At 35.1% G+C, this 23068-nt stretch overlaps 1 protein-coding gene across 33 annotated transcripts in view; it reads right to left on the reverse strand.

The window, feature by feature from the left end:
* The window catches only part of NUMB (NUMB endocytic adaptor protein), a 129027-nt gene that overhangs the window by 74179 nt on the left and 31780 nt on the right, over window positions 1–23068 (reverse strand). For 22 of the 33 annotated variants that reach the window (XM_081133415.1, XM_081133398.1, XM_081133396.1 and 19 more), the window contains one exon: window positions 19147–19277. The gene's annotated coding sequence lies outside the window, so the exon portion shown is untranslated. Of the gene's footprint in view, window positions 1–16280; window positions 16341–19146; window positions 19278–23068 lie in introns of all 33 variants that reach the window. The other 11 variants (XM_081133414.1, XM_081133395.1, XM_081133393.1 and 8 more) reach the window with 1 other exon arrangement.

The raw sequence follows: 23068 nt of genomic DNA on the forward strand, positions 1-23068 counted from the left end.
TCAAAAAAAAAAATCTTTACATAATGTGTTTTAAATTCTATCTTGCTAGATTTAGACAATTTATCCTATAGAGGAGAAAAAAATGGACTTCAATTCTGTCACCCAATATATACGCTATTTTTCAAAGCTTTAACTGAATATTTGATCAGTATGCCATGAAGGGATCCAGCCAAGTTATTAATAAAAATGTGACCAGGAATAATTAGCAAACTGAATACAACAATGAATGTATAAAAAGAATTACATACCACAACCAAGTGGGATTTATCCCGGATATGCAAGGCTGATTCAACATTCAAAATTATTTTATGTAATCCATCACATTAACAAGTTAAAAAAGAAAAATCACATGATTATATTAATACAGAAAAAAAGCATTCAACAAAAGCCAACACTCATGTCTCGTTACCATTTCTTTTTAACATTATATTGGAAGCCCTAGCTAATTCCAAGACAAGAAAAGGAAATAAAGGGTATACAGATTGGGAAGGAAGAAATAAAACTGTCTTTGTTTACAAAGGTAACATAGTTGTCTACACAGAAAAGAATTGACCAAAAGAATCCAAAAGAATTGAACAAAAAAACCACACACATACACACACAAAAACCCTCCTGGAACTAATAAGCAATTATAGCAAGGTTGCAGGATACAAGGTTAATATACAAAGTCGATCGCTTTCCTATACACCAACAATGAACAAGTGGAACTTGAAATTAAAAATAATACATTTATGTCCTTTCCAGTTTGCTCAGTGATTAGAGCATAAACCTGCAGACTGAAAGGTCGCAGGTTCCATACAGGTTAAGGGCATGTACCTTGGTTTCAGGCTCGACCCCCAGCCCTGGTTGGGGTGCATACTGGAGGCAACCAATCCATGTGTCTCTTTCACATCTATGTTTCTCTCTCTCTCCCCCTCGCTTCCATTCTCTCTAAAAATCAATGGAAAAAAATACCCTCAGATGAGGATTAACAAAACAAAACAAAACACCTAAAAAATTTAAATATTTAGGTATAATTTAGGGCAAATCTAACAAAATATGTACAAGAGAAATTACAAAACTCAGATGAGCAAAATCAAAGATAAACTAAACTAAAAGTAAATGGGGACACAACCCAAGGACACGGACAACGGTGGGGAGAGTGACTGGGGAGGGGGATGGGACGGGGTGGAACGGGTCATTGGGGAGAAAATGGGACATCTGTAATATTTTAAACAAAAATAAAATTAAAAAAAAAGTAAACGGGGAGACATTTCAAGTTTATGGATAGGAAGACTTAATATTGTTGAGATATCATTTCTTCCCTACTTGATCTATAGATTCAATACAATTCTACTCAAAATTCCAGTGAGTTATTTTGTGGGTATTGACTAATTCACTCTAAAATTTAAAGCTCCACATAAATACAGTTAACTGATCTTTGACAAAAGAGCAAAGGCAATACAATGGAAAAAACTGTCTTTTTTCCACATGTCAAAAGAAAAGAAAAAAAGAATTTAGACAAAGACTTTATACCCTTCACAAAAATTAACTCAAAATGATCATAGACCTATGTAATGTACAATGCAAAATTAGATGACCTTGAGTATGATAATAACTTTTCAAATACAAGACCAAAGGCATAATCTGTGAACAAAATAATTGATTAGCTGGTCTTGATTAAAATTAAAAAACTACTGCTCTGCATACAACACTGTCAAGAGAATGAGAATACAAGCCACAGAATGGGAAAAAATATTTGCAAAAGATAAACCTGACAAAGAACTGCTATCTGAAATAGGCAAAGAACTCCTAAAACTTAACAATAAAAGAACTCGTTTTAAAAAGGGGCAAAAGGCTTGGAACAGATATCTCAACAAAGATATACAGATGGGAAATAAGCATATGAAAAGATGTTCAACATCATATCTCATTAGGAAACTGGAAATCAAAACTACAATGAGATAACACCACACACCTTTTAGAATGACAAAAATCCAGAACACTGACACCACCAAATTCTGGCAAAGATAAGGACCAACAGTAACTTTCATTCATTATTAGTGGGAATGCAAAATGGTACAAACCCTTTGGAAGACCGTTTGGTAGTTTCTTACAAAACTAAATATACTCATCATACAATCCAGCAATCCCCTCCTTGGTACTTATACAAAGAAGTTGAAAACATATATCCACACAAAAACTGAACGTGGTTGTTTATAACAGATTAATTCATAATTGCCAAAACCTGAAGTAACCAAGATAACTTTCAGTAGGTAAATGGATCAACTGTGATACATCCAAAGAATGGAATATTATTCAGCACTAAAAAGAAATGAGCTATCAAGCCATGAAAACACAAGTAAACCTTACATGCATATTACTAAATGAAAGAAGCCATTCTGAAAAGGCTACATAGCGTATGATTCCAACTCTATGACATTCTGGAAAACCCAAAAATGGAGGCAGTAAAAAGACTAGTGGTTGCCAGGGGCTAGAGGGTTTTGAAGGATACACAGAACACAGAGGATTTTTGGACAGTGAAATTATTCTGTACAATACTATAATGTAAAACACCAAAAGTGAACCCTAATGTAAATGATAAACTTTGGGTGATAATGATAGGTCAATATAGATTCATTGATTTTAACAACTGTACCACTCTAGTGACAAATGTTAATAGTTGGGGAGGTTGTGAATATGTGGGAGCAGAGGGGATATGTGGACTCTGTTCAGTTTTGCTGTGAACCTAAAACTGCTCTTAAAAATAAAATCTTAAAAAAATTTTTAGAAATGTAACTAGACCCAAAGAAGATACTTAGAACAGTCCAAAAAGACATCTGTCAATTATCAAGTGGGCAATGGAACCATATATGTTTGCTCTTTGTGTATAGCATTTCACCCAGTTATTAACTCACCTACCTGAGTTATCGAGCAACCCACATTCCTAAATCTTATCAAAAAACATGTCTTGAAAGATTAATATTACCTCTTCTTATATGACAAAATTATCTAAGTACTCCTTCTTAATTTAATTTTAGAATAATTTTTTTAAATGTACTTTGTAAAAAACACTGTGATTTGAACAAGAAAATGTGTTCACACTCATTCAACAAATTATGTATGGAGAACAAATGACAGGACAGGTACTCTTCTAGACTATGAAGATAAGGCAGAGAATGAACAAAAGTCCCTACTGTCCTTGTGGTGTATTCTATTGGTGAGCCTGTAAAAATAATAAAGAAATAAATACATAATATGTTGTGGTATGAAAAAAAATCAAGCAGGGTAAGAGGAAAAAGTGTTCAGGTTGCAGGGTAGGTGAAAAAGAGGATGCTCTTTTAAATAAAGTGGTAAGGGAAGGCTTTGCTCATTAAGTTATAGTTGAGCAAACAGAACTGAAGGTAGCAAGAGGGCCAGCCCAAGTATATAGGTGAGAGAGAAGATTCCAGGTCAAAGGAACAGCAAGTGCAAAGGTCCTGAGGCAGAACTATGTTCAGTGTGTTAGAGGAATAGCAGAGATGATGTGGCAACAGCATCCTCAGTGAAGGAAGGGTAGGATATGAGGTCAGAAAGCCAAGCGCTTCATAGGGTTTTATGGGAATATTGCAAGTACTATGGCTTCTATTTCTAATAAGATGAATGCCACTGGAGGGTACTGAGCAGAGGAATAATAAGATTTATATTTTTAAAGGAACACTTTAGCTACTGTATTGTAAACAGATCATAAAGCTGGAACCAATTATGGGGCTATTAAACTAATCTAGGTGAGAGGTAAACCAGTGACAGGAGTGGAGATAGATAAGAGAGATGGTCCACTTTTTATTTATGTCCCCAGCTCCAGTAGAGATCATATCTGGAACAGCAGTTGCAACAGAAACCACCAAATGAATAAATTTACAATAATCCATTGTTCTTTTTCAGTATCTTTCCAAAGTGATAGGATTCTGGATATATCTTAAGAGTGGAGCTGACAGGATATTGTTAATGAATTGGATGTGCACAGAGAAAGTGAAGAGTGAATGATGATCATAGGTTGCTGGCTGACCAATCGGAAGAGTGGAGTTGCCATTTACCAAGATGCAGAGGACAGAAGGTGGGGTTAGCTGAAGGGAAGCAAATCAGGAGTTTGGTTGTTTAGTCTGATAAAATGTAAATATTTATGAATGATACAGTTATATGTCTAACTTTTGAAAATAACTAACTCCAAGTCTAACACATATATTATATTCACCATTAAACAGTCCAAATCTCCAAGTCTGAATGTAGTATCTCCTCCTTCTGAATTACTACTTTTTTTTTTCCACTTCTTATAACATTTATTACCTTTTATGTATTATAACTATTGGCGTATGTCATGTCTCATAGAACTCAGATACTCTGAGAGTAGAGTTCATGGTTTATAATTATATTACAGTAAAAAGAGCCATCATTTGAGTATATTTATCAATTAGCTAATTTAATCCATCTATGATCACTTCTATTATTAGTATTTAACACATGAGAAAATTCAGGTTGAGAGTAACTCATGCAAAATTACACAGCTAATAAATAGGCTGACATTTAAATTCAGGTTTGTCTGAATCTAAAGCCAATGTTCCATGTTGTCATTAATCAACCTCATTACCTAATTTAAAGCCTTGCCTACAAAGGCACCTAATATATTTGTATTGAATAAATAACTAGATTAAAAAAAACCTCTGTCTTGGGACAGAAGGTAAATTAGAGTCAAACCAATAAATTGGAAGAAACAGGAAAAAGAGATATGAAAGTCCTTAATAAGGCTTTCAAAGCTTGGCATAATTTAGCCAATACCTATCAAGCCATCCATATTAGCCTTCTTGGATGCCTTAAACCTTCCATGCTTCTTTTCACCTCAAAGTCACTAATCCATAGTTCTAAGAACCTTCTGCTTTTCCCTAAGTTAATTCCATTCATCCTTCAGAGCTCTACTCAAATATCACTTCAAGGTAGCTATCCCTGACCACCTCCTCTCACCTGAACTAATTTCTATAATAAGCTCATAATACTCTGTTCTTCTTATCACAATATAAATAAATATTACTTAATACCTCTCCTTCCCTTCCAGAATATAAGCTGCATGAGGGCAGGATCTTCATATGTCAAGTTCACTGAATTATTAATATATGCTTAAAATTGTTTATAATACTTATTTTAAATTATTAATATTATTTCATAAATGATTCAATAATAACTAAAGACAGCCATTACAAATTATTATAGAGTAGACAGTATCAGACCAATTCTCCTGGCAAGAAAAACTATAAAAACTGGATTAAAAAACAAAATAAACAAAGAAGGCAGCCAGGATGTGAGAAGCTAAAATGCCAGAGAAAAAGGAAATGCAGTATTAAGTCTGACACTGTCCACTACTTTCTCCTTTTGAGGCAACTGGCTGCAGACTAGAGCTTTTGGCAGTCTCGCAGGGCTGCAGAGACAGATTAGAGTTCAGGGTTTAGCAAGACAGGCAGGATTTGAGGGACTAAGATTCAAGAGAAAAGGCAACCACAGAAAAGTGAGCCTGGACATCCTGTACTGCTCTTGCCCTCAGGGTATTTAGTGAATCCTAACCTGCATTAGGGAGGAGAGGCCAAAAGCTAAGCAAAGTGCCTATTTTAAAGCAAAAAAGGTAAGCAGAACTTCTGGTAGCCTCACAGTGGTAGAAAAAGAAAATTTACAGTTCAGGGCCTGCCAAGAAGGAGAGGCCCTGGCAAACACCCCAGGATTCCATTTGATACCTCTGAAAGACAACACTCTTAGAGTACGGGGAAACTGGATTTAAATCAGCCCTTAAGAAGCCTAAAACAAAGACTCAAGTCATCTCAAGCCTGTATTGGATCAAGCTCATCTGTTCCTACTTTTAACTCCCACCAGAAAACTAAATCCTCTCTAGAGAACAATATTATCATCAAGACCCTCTATAATTTCTTATACACAATGTCTGACACTGATTTTTTTTAATTACCAGGAATGCTATGAGGCAGGACCAAATGACTAAAAGCCAAGGAAAAAAGCAGACAACAGAAAAAGACCAAAGGGGATCCAGATATTATAATTATCAGACACAGACTTTAAAATAACTGTGATTAATATGTTCAGGAAAATAGATGACAAGATAAGAATTTTCACCAGGGAACTGGAATCTATAAAAACACAAAATAATTAAAGAGAAATTCTAGAATTAAAAAATAAAAATACATAATATGGAATTAATAAACAGATGCTTGTAACAGCAGATTGGACACTAAATGAACTAGAAAACAGGTCAATAGAAATTATCCAGATAAAGTACAAGGAAAAAATAGATGGAAAATACAGAAAAGCACATGAGACATATGGTATGCACACAAGGACCTAACATACAGATATCTAGAATCCCAGAAAAAAGTGAGTGAAAGAGTGGAGTAGAAACAATATCAGAAGAAATATCCCAAACTTGACAAAAGATGCCAAGCTACAGATTCAAGAGGGTCTATGGAACTCAAGCATCTTAAAATACAAAGAAAACAGCCAAGAAGCATTATTGAAAGCTGATGAAAACCAGACATTGCTTCTCTACCAAAAACAATGAGGTTAGAAGACGAGGATGATGAAAGAAAATAAATGCCAACCTGGAATTTTATGTCCAATGAAAATATCCTTTAAAAATGAAGACAGCCCTGCCAGGCGTGGCTCAGTGGTTGATCATCGATCCAGATGATTGGGGTTTGATTCCCGGTCAGGGCATATGCCCGGGCTGCAGGCTCGATCCCCAGTCGGGGGCGTACAGGAGGCAGCTGATCAATGACTCTCTCATCATTGATGTTTCTATCTCTCTCTCCCTCTCCCTTCCTCTCTCTGAAATCAATAAAGATATATTAAAAAAAAAAATGAAGACAAAATTAAAAAATGCTTTCAGACAAAAACTACCAGTAGACTCACACTAAAAATTAGGAATTATCTATGAAGAAAGAAAATAATTTCAGATGAAAGCATGGTAACATAAGAAAGAATCAAGAATGCTAGAAAGAGAAAATACGTGACTAAAATTAAATAAAACAATAAAATTGCAACAAAGCAAAAAATAAAAGGGAAATGATGAATGAAATGAAAGGGCTATAAGATGCTTGTATTGTCCAGAAAATAATAGCAGTGATCTACGTACAATAATGACCATACTTCCTCCCATTCCTTATGCACACTCCTTTACAATGTGACTTTGCTGCTATTCCTATCAAGAGGAGGAACTTTCTCTCTCTCTCTCTCTCTCAAATTTGGGCTTAGCCATATGACTTGCTTTGGCCAATAAGGCACTAGAAAATGTCAGCAGAGAATAGAGAAATTTGTCTATTGAGAAATTCTTCATACTCTTAGAATTTTGAGTCATCGGTGAATGAATCTGTCTGCTGAAAAGGCCATGTGGAAAATAAACTCCCCACCCCTACCCTGGCCAAAAGCCTGCCAACCAACTAATATATGAGTGAGGTTATTCTATACTATCTGGCCCCAGCCAAATCACTATCAGACCACAGAGATCAAGATAGCCTAAGCCAAACTGCCAATTCACATACTCATGAGCTATTAAGTGATTTATTTTAAGCCACTAAGCTTTTTATGAAGCAAAAACTAGGTGATACAGAACTAATACATGTAAGTAGATCAGTGGTTCTCAAGGTTAACTTTGCTTCCCAGGGGCATCGTCTGGAGCCATTTTTGGTTGTCAAACTGGGTGAATGCTACTGGCATCTAGTGAGTAGAAAGGCCAGGGATGCTGCTAAACATCCACAACAGAAAATTATTCAGCCCAAAACACCAACAGTGCCAAGGAAACTCTGAAGTAAAGCACGATGGAACAAGGCAGCCTTTAGAACAATCCTATCCAACAGAACTTTCTGCAGTGATGAAAATGTTCAATATCTGTAGCCACTAGACACATTTGGTTAATAAGCACTTGAAATGTGGTTAGTTAGACAGAGAAACCAGAGTTTTTATTTTATTCGGTTTTAATTAATTTTAATTTAAATTGCCACATATGACTAGTGGCTTCTGTACTGGATAGCATAGCTCTAAAATTTAGATGCTAATGATACTGAGAATAGTAAAAATTAAGTTGGATAACAGTGATAACAATGAGTTTTTATAAAGTTAAGGCTCATAGTCACTTGCTACAAATAAATATTCCAAATATTCTTCTTTGTTTCAATATCTATAAATTCTAAAATGTACTATTCTGATCAAATAATAAACTGAAAAAAAATTTAAATAAATTTACCATATCCTGCAAAAAACAATTATTCATGAAATGCTGGCTAACAACCTTAACTAGAGGGCTTTTCTAGATTATGAGTATAAAAGCCCTAGGAATTTTCTATTTTTTTTTTTTTTAAAATTTTATAGTGATTTAAGAACTGCCGCATTTTAGAGGCCTTCGAATTGTACCAAATGAATAGTTTTTAATCAAATCATTTCAGGTATTTAAATATTCCTTTACTGTATTACTTACTCCCCCTGTAGCGGTTCACTATCCTTTCTTATGCTCTTCTCTACTCCCACCCTATCCCCCACAAGAGAAGGAAGAAGTTGATCCAATGCTGGTACAATTCCACAGACTTTTTTTTTTAACTTGTCAGCATTAAGTAGGTCAGTTTTCTGCTCTAGTGGGTGTTTGGCAATAGGTTTTCTTACTAGAATACAGTGGCTACTCTGCCTGGTAAGCACATACCACAAAATAAAGACGACTTTGAATAACTCTCCTAATGGAAGGACAGGCTGCCTGATCTCTAGAAGAAAATCCCTGAGTCTTAACTACTTAATCCCTGAGCCTTAAATACTACCAGGAAATTCTGACAGAAAACAAAATGGAACAGAAATAAAGAAGATGCCAATTCAAAATTTGTTCTATATAATAAAATCTACAGAGATTTTAAAGGTCCTCAGTATCTACTATCCCACAAAGATTTTGTTGGTATTGATATGTGTTCAACCCAATTCTAATCACGGCGATTATAAATTTTTTAAAAAAGTAATAAAGGACACACAATCTATCAGATGTTTTGTTAAGAATTCTAAGAGAAGAAACCTTACCACTAAAACTAAAATTTCAGAAAACCTCTCCCTGTAAGCTATCTTCCCCTGTGAGAAAATTTTTTTTTTTTTTTAAAGAAATAAGCCCTAGATGGTTTGCCTCAGTGGTTAGAGTGTCAGCCCTTGAACTGAAGGGTCCTGGGTTCAATATCCTCGGCTGAGGAATGAATAAATAAATAAATAAATAAATAAATAAATAAATAAAAATTTAAAATTCATAAATAACTTAAAACTTTTAATGATTGTATTATAGCAGCAAGCAAATCTGGTAGAAGTTTATTAGAAATGGCATACATAATTAATTTATTGTTATTTCTTTAAAAAATCAATACTGTATTATGCATCTGACAACTCAGTTTTACATTTTTAATCAGTTGTAAATTGAATATTAAAGAAGAAACTTGACAGGTACACATTCAACCAGTAATCACAGTATCACAGCAAAAACTAACAGATGGTTTGATAATACTTATATACTTTTTCTTCTACAGTTCTTTTGCTCTGTATACCGTATCTCTACTAGGGCTGTAATATAGTGATGAAACACTGCATTTCAAGTCAGAAATACTAATTGCTAAAAACCAATTAATAATTTCTAAAATTAATAATTTATTAATAATTTCAAACTATATGACTTTCAAACTATATGACTTTAAATAAGTCACATTAATGTCTCTGACCTCTGTTTTATATATATCTTCCCTTTTTGCTCAATAAGGTGGGCAAAAGCATAAAGCTAATGCCATTCTTATGTCATGGGTAGGGAAATAGGTGCATGGTGAAAACAACTTTAAAATCATAGATTAGTAACTGTTTAAGATGGAACCATATCTCCTGATTTCCTCTGCTACCTTAAACTATATTATCAGAGACACATTGGTTATGTGTATCACCTTACTCTATAAGCTTACATGCCAAAAGGCCACCAGAAATTAACCTATGTTTTACCTACTTGTCAACAAAAAAGAAAAACAAATGTAGCAAAAACCCCCATAATATAACCCATGTTATGAAGACATAACATGTAAAGAGTATTTTTTAAAAAAAGGCAAAAGACAGTAAGAGATGACAAAGAAAGAAATCTAAATCCATAATAAAAATATTTGGCTCAGCAATTCTATTTCTAAGAACTACGCTACAGGCATAAAACAAATATACAAAGATGAATATAAAAAAATGTTCACTGCAACACTATTTATACTATAAAAAGATTATAAAATTAAATATAAAAAATGGAGATTGGTTGAATAAATTATGATACATCTAAGCCATGGCATACAATGTAGCTTTTAAACTTATGAAGTGCTAAAACAAGCATTCCTCTGAGAACATGTTAAAATATTGGGATAGAGGGCAAATGTAATTTGAAAAAACATTCTAAAATTATCGTTGCTTTGATTTGCTTTTAGAGACAGTAATTAATTTATTTTGAAATTTCACTAAACATGAAAGCAGAATGAGATTTTTGTGCTTACCAAAGGAATTTATAAAATGTTATCTACTTAAACATCAAAGATCACATCCTTCTTTGAAGCCTTCCCCAAACCTCCAAAGCAAAGTCAGATGCTCCCTCCACTGTTTCCCAAGCCATTCTTTATTTTTTCAATTTATTTTTTGATCCTCACCCAACAATATGCTTTTATTGATTATTTTTGGGGAGAGAGGAAGGGAGGGAGAGAGAGAGAGAGAAATATCTATGTGAGAGAGAAACATCGATTGATTGCCTCCCATACACACCCCGATTGGGGACTCACAACCCGGGTATGTGCCCTGACTAGGAATTGACGCCACGACCTTCCCATGTACTGGAGGACAGCTTCAACTAACTGAGCCACACAGGCCAGGGCCCAAACCATTCTTTAGATAGCTTTGTCAGAGGAGTTACTGCTCTGCACTGTCTTCTTTATAACACTGAGTCAGTCCCTTGAGGACAAAAACTAGATCTTAAGCATTTTGTTCTCTTGATACTTACAACAGGTCCCAGCACACAGCAGGCCCTCTATAGAATGCTTGTTGAATGTCTACATTCAAACTCTACTTTTCTGCTTATCAGATAAACACACTGCCTTAGGCAACTTTTTAAACCTCTTTTAGCAACAATGGGGACACAAAACCATGACCTATTTTATAGCATTGTATGATGGATTAAAGCACCATGGTATATGGATGGCACCAAAAAATGCTACTTTGCTTTCCTTTTTCCCTCCTGACAGTCCATCATAAAAATATTAGAGAAACTCATCTCCTTAAAGAGAACTGAAATGCTCGAAATGAACTGCACAGACAATAGCCTTGTAGAAATTTAAATTAAAAAACAAATTTCTGCCCTGACCAGGTGGCTCAGTTGATTGAAGCATTCTCCCACACACCAAAAGGTTGCAGGTTTGATTCTCGATCAGGGCACATACGTATGCTAGGTTGCAGGTTCGATTCCCAGTTGGGGCCCGTACAGGAGACAACAAATTAATGTTTCTTTCTCTTTCTTGCTCTTTCTCCCCACAACGTTTCCTCTCTCTAAAAATCAATAAAAACATAACCTCAGGTGAGGATTAAAAAAAAAATTTTTTTTTTAATTTCCAGCTGTGCTTGTTAGGGGCTGTAATAAAACCACTATTTCTAATGGTGAAGATTCCTTCTCTCTTCTTTTCAGGCAGCGGTGCACACCAATGATATAGACAAGTGGTTCTCAAGCTTTAGCATACATCAGAATCACCTGGAAGGCTTATTAAGGCACAGACTGCTGGCTCTAACCCCAAGGTTTCTGATTCAGTAGGTCAGGGGAGAGGCCCCAGAATTTACATTGTTAGCAATTCCCAGATGATGCTGATGATACTGGTCCAGGTACCAGAGTTTGAGAATCATTTATATACGTAATTCAGCCATCAAAGTCCAGTCTTCGTCAGGAATTTTTTTTTTTTTCCTGACACTATGGAGAAGATTACCTCTTCTTCTCTGAGATTGCAAACATAAAACCAATATAAACTGGAGCTGCTTGCAGCCATCTTCCCTGACTACATGAAGAAAGCTACCTGTCTTAGAAGGCAAAGGGGCAAAGAAAAACAGAGCTGAGAAATAAGAAATAAAACTAAGAGCCCCATCTATCTCTGCTAAATCAGATTTGACTCTGCATTATTCAATTACTTGGGCCAATAACTCCTTTCCCCCCTTAAATTGGGTTTCTGTCCCCTTCAACTACTGGATTCCTAACTAAAACTGTGTGGAGTAGGAGTGGAAGAGATAATGGTACGAGGCTCTAATAATACACAGACATCTGTAATACTTCAAAGTGAAACAGCGAACTTTTAGATAAGATTACATTTTGGCTATAACCTATAATCCAAAATAAGTTGCCACAACATTAAAAATAAAAAAAAATAAAAGAAGTTACCACATTTTGTGGTTTCTTGGAAACTGATTTCTTAGCTACAATTTGTGACCAAAACCCTTCTCACAAGTTTGCAAGTAAGCTTTAATGGATACCCCAGGAAATTAGACAGTTGGGCCTTAGTCAATATCTAACTTCACTTAGCTTTATTTGTTGTAGTTTATAGTGAGCACAGATCTCTAAGTCTAGTCACAACTTACCATAAAATTTATTTGGCCTATAATATCAGTAATTAAAATGTGTGCTTTATCTCTCTATTCACTTATTTAAATCTCTATTACATAAAGATAATCTGATAAATATGTGTAGCAGGCAGAAGTTCACAAGAGAGAGAACCAGATTTAGAAGCCACCTATACTGAGATGACAATGAAAATCAGAACTGGATAGTCTGCCAAGGAGATGATGTTCTGCAAAAATCCTTAACCTGGTTAAGGATTAGATCTATAAAGTTCCAAAACTGCAGGTAAAGTTCAATAGACATGTGCATTCTTCTGGTAAGAGGAGTCATTACTTATGTCCGATTTGAAAGGAGGACAAGACCCAAAAAAGGGTTAAGAACTACTGGTGTAAGGAGAGAAAATATTAATATTAAAGAAGAGACTTATGAAATGGTGACAGAAGGAGACTTGACTTTGGGTGGTGAACACACAATATGAAGATGATATATTATAGAACTGTACAGCTGAAACCTATATAATTTTATTAACCAATGTCACCCAATAAATTCAATTAAAATTTAAAATGAGAGACTTATGAATAACATTTAATATTAAGAAGAGAAATTGAATGGAATTTATTAATTACTAAGTGCCTATGAGAATTGTGTTATGCACATTACATATCATATTGCATTTAATCCTGATGATAACCTTGTGAGATGGGTAACAATAACTCAATTTTACAGGTAAGAACATTGAGGCACAAAGAACTTAGGCAACTTGACTAAAGCTAAGTAGTTATCCAAGCTACTATACTATAGTGGAAAGTAAGATAAAGCACTGAAGAATAAGAGGGTATCATTTGATCTCTAATGTTCATCATTTCTTTCAGAGCAAGTAGTATGTCTGAGAACTAACTGTTCAGCTCAAGACTATAAACTTTGGAGATATCAATAAGAACAAAATTATTGAATGCTTACTTAAGGCATTAAATTATTAAATTATTGCCCAGCTGGTGTGGCAGAGTGGTTGAACATCGACCCATGAACCAGGAAGTCACTGTTCGATTCCTGGTCAGGGCACATGCCCAGGTTGCAAGCTTGATCCTCAATAGGGGGTGTGCAGGAGGTGGCCTATCGATGATTCTCTCATCACTGATGTTTCTCTCTCTCTCTCCCTGAAATTAACAAAAACATATTTTTTAAAATTATCAAATTATTTCTAAGGCTGTACAAATCTGGAAGCTTGGCAACTTGGCAGACTATTAATGCCATCATAAAATTAACAGTTTGAGTCCAAAGCAATTATTCTAGGGGGAAAAAGTCACTTAAGGATGAAGGTTAGGATAAGGGCCAATTTTAGTGTTTGCAATTGCTCTTTAATAAAAGTCCAAGAACCACACTGAGAACCACTGATCTTATACCAGGACTGATTAACAGTTCACCAAAGTATTGTTAATGAGAGAAAAACCAAAAATAACATAAATGTCCCATAACAGAAGATTAAATAACTTAAAGCCATAAAATGGAATGATATGCAGCTATTACAAGGTGATGTAGAAAACTTTCTAACATCATGGGAAAATGGTCATAAATTACTATGAAATGAGAAGTGTAAGTTACAAAACTGTATATATGATCCTATTAGTAAACAAAAATACACATTTGTGTATCTGTATATAAATTTGTATGTGTATGAATATTTAAAGGCCAGAAAGATATAACCAAAGTTAACAGCAATTATCTCTGGATTGGGGGTATTATGAATGATCTTTTAATATTTGCCTATTTGTATTTTCAAAAACATCTACAATAGCCCTGACCAGCATGGTTCAGTGGTTAGAGTGTTGGTCTGTGCACCAAAGGGTTGAGGGTTCAATTCTCGGTCAAGGGCATGTATCTATCTGGGTTGCAGGTTCGATCCCCAGCCTGGTCGAGTGAGTGTGGAAGGCAACCAATTGACATGTCTGTCTGGCATTGATGTTTGTTTCCCTCCCTCCCTCCCTCCCTCCCTCCCTCCCTCCCTCCCTCCCTCCCTCCCTCCCTCCCTCCCTCCCTCCCTCTTTCTCTAAAAATCAATGGAAAAATATCCTCAGGTGAGAATTAATATAAAAAATAAATTTTACAATGAATATGTATTCTTTGGGAAACTTTTTAGTCAATATGCAAAGTAAACCCAAATGATATCAAATAAAGAGATAACCCAACCTCACTCTCAATCACAGAAATGTCAATTAAGACAAAATACTATTTTATACCCATCAGATTGACAAGACTAAAGAGATAACACCAAATGCTCGTGAGGATTAAAGGAAATTGGAACCCTAATACACTTCCAGTTGGAGCATAAACTGGGTAACCATTCTGGAAAACAAGCTGGCAATATTTACTGAAATTAAGTATGTATATGAACCATAAGTCAGCAATTCCTTTTCCACAGTAGATACTACAGAGAAATCTTTGCACAAGTAAGTCAATAGGGGATATGTACAAGGAATTTTATAGCAGTGCTATTTGGGTTAGCAGTTTCCAAGCCAAACCCAGAAATCCATTATTAGAAAAATGCATAAGTAAATTTAAAAATGCATATACAATGGAATATTACACAACACTTGGCAGTTAGAAACTAGATTTACACTTATGTTTAAATCTTAAAGCAGTGTTGAGGGAAAAAAAATTGAGATTCACAGCACAATACCATTAAACCAAGGTTCCAAAATTCAAGCCATGGTTCACTTTGCATAACCCAACGTTCATCTTCACAACAAAATTTTAAAATCTTTTTGTTTCCCACAGTAATAGTGTCCAATTTCTGCAGCTGACAAATTTTTCTGAACAGATGAAAAATTTTACTATTAATCAACAATGTCCCTCTTATCACAAATAAAGTAAACCTCACATAAATTCCTAAAGTAAATTCAATGACTGATTCCCCACCTATTATATGGATCCCAAAATAAGAAATAATAACTAAAAACAGCAGGAACAGGTATCTTTTATTGAGAGTCTACATGGTGCTGCACTGTACATATAAAATCTCTAGTCCTTCTAAAAATCCTGAAACATAAACACTGTACATTAATAACTTTCTTAGGGAGATTAATTGATTTGTCTAAGACCACACATCTAGTGTGACGTGAAACCAGGAGTCAAATCAAGTCTGTCCACTAAAAAGTCCCTGCTCTTCCACCCTACCACGAAGTCTACCCACCAAAACAAATATAATAATAATATCTCTTATTGTAGCACCTCCAATGTGCAGGCACTGTATTAGGTTACTTTACATAAATTATCTCCTTCACTCTTCATAACTACCCTAAAAGTCAGGTATTATTAACCCCATTTCACAGATAAGGAAACAGATACTTATAAATTCAATAACTTGTTGAAGGCCCCAAAATTCAAGCAAAGTTTCACCTTGCATAACCAAAAGCTCACCTTCACAACTAAATTTAAAATTCATTTTGTTTCCCACAGAACCCAGTAAGATGTTACTATGTAATTATACATCATACTGAGTAAAATGAATACATTTTTGAAGTAAAATGAATATAATAGCCTTAAAAATGAATGAAATTCTGACACATACTACAGCATGGATGATCCTTGAGGACATTACGTTAAGCGAAATAAGCCAGAAACAAAAAGACAAATACTATATGATTCCACTTACATGAGGTAACCTAGAGTAGTCAAATTCATAGACAGAAAGCAGAATGCTCGTTTCCAGGGGCTAGAGAGAGGGGAAAATAAGGAGGTGTTGTTTAAAGATTATGGAGTTTCAATTTTGCAAGATGAAGAGTTCTAGAGATGGTTGCACAACAATGTGAATGTACTTAACATTACTGACCTGTACACTTAAAAATAGTTAATATGGTAAATTTTATGCTATGCTAATCACTTCCTTACCACAAATTTTAAACATTTTCATTAAATGTTTCATACATAAAGGGCACTACATGTGTTAACAATGGGGAAGGGGGAAGACATGCACAAGAAGAAAGTCAAACAACTTCTGTTTTGCCAAAAACCTGTATATGCATGAACTAAATGCCATTTTTCAACTGAGAATTATTATAATTTTAGAAATAAGAATCTCATGAAAAAATAATGGTAAGTAGGAGAACCACTAACCCCAAAGAAATATAATTTCTGCCTTTATTCAAAATACTTTTTGCACTTTAAAAGAATATTTACATAGCCATTTACATTTACCTCCTTCAAGGGATAGAATAAAGTGCCATATTAACATCATTACATTTGCAATTTCTATAAGATGTTTTTGGAATTTTTATGGTTGTTTTAGCTTCAGTCAGAAAGCAGATCTCTCTTACTTAAGGAATTTTTATCCCTTCAAACACAGGCCTTATAGAATGGAGGCAAGATAGAGCAGTGAACAAACGAGGCAAAGATGTTATCAGCAATTTACCTACTAAGACTTTTTAAAAGCAAAAGTGAGCCTAAAAAAATGCTTAAACCAAAAAAGGCAAGTTAATGGCTTAAAGGTTTTATATATGTTTGTATATATGTTCATGTTTTGTTGTTATTTAAGATACAATATTTTACACTACTTATAATCTATTCCCAATCTATGTCTACTGGAAAACATCTCATTTTGTTTTCAAATACAAAAAACAAACAAAAAACCCCTGGCTTTCCCAATTATTGTACCCTTTGAACTAAAATATATTGTTTCACAAACTCAGTCATTCACAGTTGAGTGCAAACTTTTGAAGTTACCTTTATTATCACAATGCCTGGTTCAGTAATTTTCCCCCTGCAAAATATCTTATCTACCTGTGGGTACTGGGAAAAGAGTATTGAACCAACTCTACTTACTTAGGCTCATATGACGTAAATCACCTAGGAATGGGAAAGCACCTAGACAGCAAGAAACTTTTCTGGGTCCAATAGATAATAGGATGCTCCCTAGAGCTCATTCCCAGCTATAGTGAATAGATCGACACCCCCATTACATCCAGAAATTAAGTACCAGCTATATTCAAACCTGCCACAAGCAACTGATACCATTGGTGAGTGTGATCAATAAGACAACCAAATACTGGCACTAGTTTCTCAAATCTATTATATGTATTAGAAACCAGTTTCCCAAATAATTCTAATTATTAAAACAAAACAAAATATCCAAGCAGACTTTGAACTAAATAACCACCTTTTTCTCAAAAACAAAAAACCAAACTACAAATCTTATTTTGCATCCTGTTTATAAGTTCGTCTCTACTACTGATTATAGCAGTATGCTTCTTATTGATACAAAAGAAAATTCAAAATCTATTTCACTTCTTCCTGTTTAGGCATCTGATTTTCAATATCATAATCTATTAGACAAGAAGAACACACAAAATTCTTATTGGACTCACACAATTTCCAGCAAATACTCCTTTTTTTCATATAATACACACACGTTATTTACATTCTTTATCTTAAAAGTAATACAGCCCTGGCCGGGTGGGTCAGTTAGTTGGAGCATCGTCCCATACACAAAAAGGTTGCAGGTTCAATTCTGGCCAAGGGCACATACCTCGGTTGTAGGCTAGATCCCTGGCCCCGGTCAGGGCACATGCAGGAGGCAACCAATCAATGTTTCTCTCTCTCTCACCATCCCTTCCTCTCTCTCTAAAATCAATAAAAGCATATCCTTGGATGAGGATTAAAAAAAAACACAAACTGTGGCAGATTATATTTTCCAAAGATGCTCTAATGGCAGATTCCATCCCATAGTGCTTCTTATAATGTGATGTTCATACTCCTCTCTTCAAGGGGTGGGGTATATGTCCACCCCTTCCTCTGAAGCTGGGTGGACCTTTATGACTACCTCAACCAATAAAAGACAGCAGAGTAACAATATATGACTTTCAAAACTAAGTCAAACATGCCATGCAACTTCGCCTTTCTCTCTTCTCTTTGGAACCCAGCCACCATACTGTGAGGAAACCAACCAGCCAAAAGGAGAGGTTATGTGTTGGTGTTCTGGCCGATAGCCCAGGCTGAGGTCCTTGCCAACAGCCAGCATTAACCATCAGACACTTGAGTGAGCAAGACTTCAAATGATTCCAGCTCCCAGCTTTTGAGCCACCCCTACCCCTCCAGCTACCCCACCTCACACCACATGTTGACAGAGATAAACTGTCCCCACCAAGTGAGCCTTGCCCAAATTGCAGACACATGAGCAAAACAAATAATTGGAATGTTTTAAGCCACTAAATTTGGAGTGGTTTGTTATGCAACAACAGATAACTAACACGTGCTCATGAATACACTTTGGAAAATGCACAAAAGAGAAAGAAAATATTTAATTACCCTAAGTTTCACCACTGTTAATATTTTGACACATATTTTACAATCAAGAAAATGTTTTTGCCCTACCCAACTAAGATTCCAACTGCTTTGTTTTGACCAGGCTAAAAAAAGGGTTAAATTTTTAAAGGTGGTCAATTGTTTATATCCAACAAGAAATAGGAAGGAAGAACATTAGCATCCATTCTATTTTTCTTACCCTTACTCTCTCTTTCACTTACCTGTCCTAAGTGAGGTGTCTGAGGATGGCTGGCCCACCAATATTCCAATCTCTGGATGTGGATCAAGATCTTTGGTTGCAAGAAAGCTGCACTGGTCCTCTTGCCTGGAAGAAGCTGCTTAAGGCCCAAATCTGAAATTTTCAAGAAAAGAAAATGCTAAATATAGACATCTCTTTTCAATCACAATTCCATCTCTACAACTAAACAGAGGCTGATAGAGTGAGTTAAGATTACATGGAAGTGAATGAATGCACAGGCTTCACTAAAAATGTAGTTGGGTGATATGGATTCAACTTCCAGCTCTACTTCTTACTAGCCATATGAACTTAGTTAAAGCATAAATTCACTGTGCCTAAGTCTCATCATGTGATGAAGATTAAGGCGACATGATCAAAACTTTGAGCTGAGAGTCAGAAGACCTGGTTCTAAACTCATTACCATTCTGACTTGCTGTAAGAACTTTGATACTTCTCTGGGCTCAGAAACATCATCCCTAAAAGTAGAGGGTTGCATTAGATAATGGTTTCTGAAATCTAATCCTTGAACAGGTGCCAGCCATGACCAAACATGGGTGTAAAGTTACAATTGTGCTTACTATGAGATTGTCCTTCCTACCTTTTTGGTGTTAAAATGAGATGATGTGATAGACAGTAGTTGTTTTTTAAACACCCTAGAGTCGAAATCAAAAGCTTGTAGCCCCACACAATCTAAAATTCTTTTTAGAAATTCTAGTGTCTATCTGACTTACATGAGCTCTAAAATTCCTTCTACTTCTAACATTCTGCATATTCATTCACTACTCAGAATATATAGAAAAGGCTTATATGGTCCCAAGGAAACATGAGTTAAAAACTAGAAGACATTAGAAACTTATTTTGTATGGACATCTATTTTCAGATAATGTTTTTAAAAACCCACAGAAAAGAAAAGCTAAATTCCATTTCCAATAGATGTTCTCACAAAACAATTTCGGATGTAATTTGCAAAATGTATTTTTAGCCAACAGTGTGTTTCACTTCATTTCTTCATTGGCCTGATTCTAGAAACAGACAGACTATATGCTTTTGATGTTTTACTTTCAGTTTTAACAGTTCTGTTAAAAGAGAACTAAATACATACCAAAAAAACCCAGAGAAATAACAATAGTTGTGGGAAATGCTTTTCAAATATGCTAGAAATTGCACTGGGTATGTTATTAATGAAAACACTTGACATGTACTTGATCATAATGAGCCAATATAATTAAAGCAATATTTAGATTTTGTCCATGATTACATTTCACATATTTCTTCCTGCATTACAGCACAATAAACTAAAAATCTCCTTACCATATTGTAACTATTGTCAAGGAAACCAATATTTCAATGATACTAAAATATGGAACCATAATAAATTAGAGTGTTCGTAATAATTTTCCAATATCTTCAGATTGAAGCAAGCCAGGCGCCATATGAAAGAGGAACTATGAATATACAGTATTACTGAAATAGTACCAGAAAGAAAAATCTAAATTTCTAAAAGCATTGGGAATTCTCAGAACTAAATAAAAGGTTGCTGGTTCAAAGATTTGGCTTGCTAAATTTCTCCCTATGGATAAATGTTCAATACCCACTGGACACTTTATACAACCTCCAAGATTAAGAGTCTTCTGCTAATACTATGAACATAAATGAACTCCCAGACTGTTTATGCTCCAAGTAGCTGCAACTAGAGCAACAGATCAGAGGACAACTTACACACAACATTGAAGCTTTATTCAGACCTGGAAAACAAAGAAGCTTGACATACTTTCCACAGAAAATATGTGTATGGAAAATATATTATTTATTTTTAAAAAACAGCACTCACTTGTACTTTTTTAAACTAGAATTGCTGTTACAGTAAGTACAAAGAAAGGAGGAAATCTTCTCAATTACAAATTAAGTCCTCCTAGTCAACATTTAACTCTTTTATTTTTTTATTATTATTATTTTCTTAATCCTCACCCAAGGATATTTTTTCCATTGCTTTTCAGAGAAAGTGAAGAGACAAAGAGACAGAGAGAGACAAACATTGATGTGAGAGAGACACATCGATTGGTTGCCTCCCGCAGCGCCCTCCCCTCCCAGGGCCAGGGATCGAGCCTGCAACCAAGGTACATGCCCTTGACCAGGAACTGAACACAGGATCCTTCAATCTGAAGGCCAATGCTCCAACCAGTGAGCAAAACTGGCTAGGGCTTAACTCTTTTAAATTCTGTTTATCTGACTAGATATTTACTTTGATCATATGTGATGATTCTCATCTCTTTCATCTCCTAGTACCTTTTCAAAGGTTTCAGACCCATCCACCAGCCAAGCTCAATTCTGGATGCCATTCAAAAAATAGGTGTTTATAATCCCCTCTTATTATATGAATGAACATTAATAGCTCTTACAATTTCATTTCACCAAGCCTAGCTGCGTGGCTCCAAACTACTCTTAAAATGGCAGCAGGCTATTTTTCTTTCTTCTTAATTATACACTCATTTCTTGCTACTCAAAGTGTGGTTCACAGACTGGTAGCATAGGCATTACTTGGGAGTTGTAAGAAATACAGAATCTCAGGCCTTATCTTAGACCTACTGAATGAGAATTTACATTTTAACAAGATCCTCAGGTGACTCATATACAAAGAATTTTGAGAGGCACAGTCCTACCTAGTTCACTCATTCAGGGTCCCCTCTTCCGCTCTATAGTTCCTCTTTACCTATGTAGCATTTAAGGGATCAGATCCTTTTTCTTTTGAGCATATTAAGACCAACCAAAACGTAATGAGGAATCTTTAAATAACATTACACAATTTTGAAGTGCTCTCCCTCTCGAGCATGCCGGCATCTTTCTTGCCCATTCCCCTCTTCTTTCCCTTAGGCGTTACCTTTGCCTTTCTTTCTTCTAAACTCCAAGGGCCCTTCTTTTGCTTCTATAATCTGTTCCCTGGGCCTATGCAACTCAGCTGGCTCACTTCTACTACCTCTGTAACTTTCTAAATAAACTCTCTCTTATAATTAAAAAAAAAAAAAAATTATACAGTTTCTTCACAACCTTCTTTTCATAAAAGGATATAAGCTCCATGAAGCCAGGCACTGCATAGTATCCTCAAGACCAAACCAGTGCCAGGCAAATATTTGTAGAGGGAACAAAATAGGTACCAGATGATTACTAAAGTCTTCCAACCCTTAAATTTTTGGCTCTTCCATTTGCTATGTAAGCAAAATTCTATCTAAAGAAGTGGAAGCTAAAATGTGAGGTCATCCAAATGCACAAAATAAAAAATATGCCACCTTAAATGACTTGATCAAGGTCACAAGGCAGATTCACTATTAAGTTCATAAGTATCTACAACACCTTTATGATATCATTATATCATTATTAATATTGTATTTTAGGTCAAATGACAATAACACTTCTACATATACACTATCATCCAAGTAGCTAGCAAACGCAACTGTCTAGAAGAGGGGTGCACTCAGAGCTTAAGGTAGCCTAAAATGTACACAAAGCTGGAAAGAAATCTATACATTAAAAATGAAAGATTACATGGTATGATTAATTTGTTCAAAGCCAGAAGAAATAAGTGCTTTCAATCCTTACCTAGCTCAAGTTGAAATAGAAAAGGAAAAAAAAAGAATAAAAGTACAGAAAAGACAAAAAAAATTAGGTACAGATACAGCAACAGAACAGAGATTAAAAAATCACCAGAGGTTTTAAAGAATGTGATTTAGGGACTAGAAAAAGCAAAAGCGGCTACAAATGCAAAAAGTAGAATGCAAATTGAAGCAGCATTCACTTCAATAACTTCTAATGATGACACACAATGCAAGAAATTTTTAGACCAAGTAAATCCTAGAATATCTCATGGGGTTACTATATCATTTCTCTCATCTACCATATCCTACATATCT

This window comes from Miniopterus schreibersii (assembly GCF_964146895.1).
Source record: "Miniopterus schreibersii genome assembly, chromosome: 1".
In the NCBI taxonomy this organism is placed as follows: Eukaryota; Metazoa; Chordata; class Mammalia; order Chiroptera; family Miniopteridae; genus Miniopterus; species Miniopterus schreibersii.